This window comes from Temnothorax curvispinosus, unplaced genomic scaffold (genome assembly GCF_003070985.1).
Source record: "Temnothorax curvispinosus isolate PA1 unplaced genomic scaffold, ASM307098v1 QBEX01006973.1, whole genome shotgun sequence".
NCBI lineage: Eukaryota > Metazoa > Arthropoda > Insecta > Hymenoptera > Formicidae > Temnothorax > Temnothorax curvispinosus.
The window spans coordinates 1-2,226 of record NW_020216753.1 but is presented as its reverse complement, the minus strand read 5'-3'; positions in this window follow the sequence as shown (position 1 = coordinate 2,226).

The following is a 2,226-nucleotide window of genomic DNA, read 5'->3' as shown; positions in this document are numbered from 1 at the left end:
TATATATGTATGTATGTATGTATGTATGTATATATGTATATATGTATATATGTATATAATGTATATATGTATATATGTATATATGTATATAATGTATATATGTATATATAATGTATATATAATGTATGTATGTATGTATGTATGTAAGAAATAGTCCTCGAGTAAATATCGTATTATATATGAGAAGGGATATTAATAGAGATATCGCACATGTATTTAGTATTGAATATTTTTTTATTATATATTTCAAACACTTTACATGTATCATTTTTATATTAAGAATAAAATACAGTTTGCACGAATTAAATCACATTGTCTTTGTGTATCCATGAGTTGTGTGATCCATCGAATCCCAGCCATTTCACGTAAACCTCGTCGCCCCTCCTGCGCAGTACTTTCTCCACGAGATACACGTCAGGATAAATCGCGCGATGCAACTCGTACTCGTAGAACGCTCCAGCGACGGATTTTCCACGATAGTCCTCGAGTAGGTAGGTTACGGGATTGGTATGCTGCACTTTAACGATCTTAAACACCTCGGTGGTCCAATTCGGCGTGTAACCCTTTTCGAAAATTGCCTTGTATTTGCTGACGCGTACCGAGTCGCCCGTGTTAAACTTTGCCGGGCCCGCGATCTTTATCGCGCTGTACACCGTAGCCAAGAGTCTTTCGGCGATCGCGGGGGTAACGTCGACGGGTCGCATGCCGATCGTTCGATGCTTGCGCGCGTTGTAATCCGACACGAGTCGCGATAACGCGTCAAATCACTTGTAAGTTCCATTGAGCGTAAACATTTTCCACATGTTGTTTTTTAACGTGCGATTGAATCGCTCGACGACCGACGCCTTCATCACCGAAAACGTGGAATAATGAATGATACCGTGTTTTCTCACGAGACGTTGCACGTCGGTGTTGTAAAATTCCTTCCCCATGTCGGTTTGTAGATTACTAGGGCTCCTCCCGCTATCTCGAATTATCTCGGCGATAGCGTCAGCTGTCTCGCTGCCACCTTTACCCTTGAGCGGCACGGCCCAGGCGTACTTGCTCAACACATCGATGACGGTGAATATGTAGTGGTAGCCTCCGTTGAAACGCGAGTACGGACGCATCTCGACGATATCAGCTTGCCACAGGTCGTCGTACCCTCGCACTATGACGTGTCTGCGGGGAAAATTTTTTTCTCGCCGGTGCGTGCAATTTGTCCACCAACCGTCGCTTTTCGATATTATTATCCACATCAGTCGATTTTAACGGTCTCATGTTCGGTTAGCGTTTCGTTGGCTGTTCGTAGTCGTCGTTCTTCAGCTGTACGTAGCCGTTTCTGTTTATGTTTCTGCGTCGTTCATCACTGTTTCTGAACCGCTCGGAAACGATTTCGAGCCGTTCCTGAACCGTTCGACGGCTTGCATAATTGTCTTTTACTTGACTGAAAACTCTTATGCCAAGATATTGCTTCTGGCACCGTCACCTTCCCGACCGTTACATCGGCTCAAGATAATTCAATATTATCCAAGTTTTGGTACGCTGTTTTCGATATATGTAAATCTTTCGCGCCGATATCTTACTTCCTTTAATCTGTCTAGCCAATATTATTATTTTTCTTACTTACCAACACATCGTGATATTTTTTAAGTATTAAATAAAAATAAATGGATCATGAGTGATGATTTTCCTTCTTAGAAACTTTTTTTACAATTCAAAATACATAACATTTGAAAATTACAAAGAAATTGGCATAGAGGGGGAGGGGGGGGCTTATACTCAATATCTACATATATTTTTTATATTATTCTCCATTGTGTGATAATGATTACAACATGAGAAATCTAACTTTCTAGCGGCTCAAAAACCATTGGTAAGCAGACCGAAAACGTTGATTGTCTTAAAAATAAACTTGCCAAGTTGGAGAAGCAAGTAATTGATCTGACATAATTATTTGGAAAGTCTGTAGCTGTTGTAGCTGTAAATCTGTGCGGAGTTGCTCCTCACAGATTTGTAGTTGCGTGAAGAACAGCAACAAATGTGGTCTGTCATGTAAATGTGACAATGAAATTATGTCAGATCAATCACTTGCTTCTCCAACTTGGCAAGGGCTCGCGCCCGCTACGCGGCGCATCGTCAGTATCTTTTCGCGTAAGTAAGATTCGACATCGATCTCTATATCTAGGGCAGCAATGTGACAATGAAATTAAAAATAAACTTGCCAAGTTGGAGAAGCAAGTGATT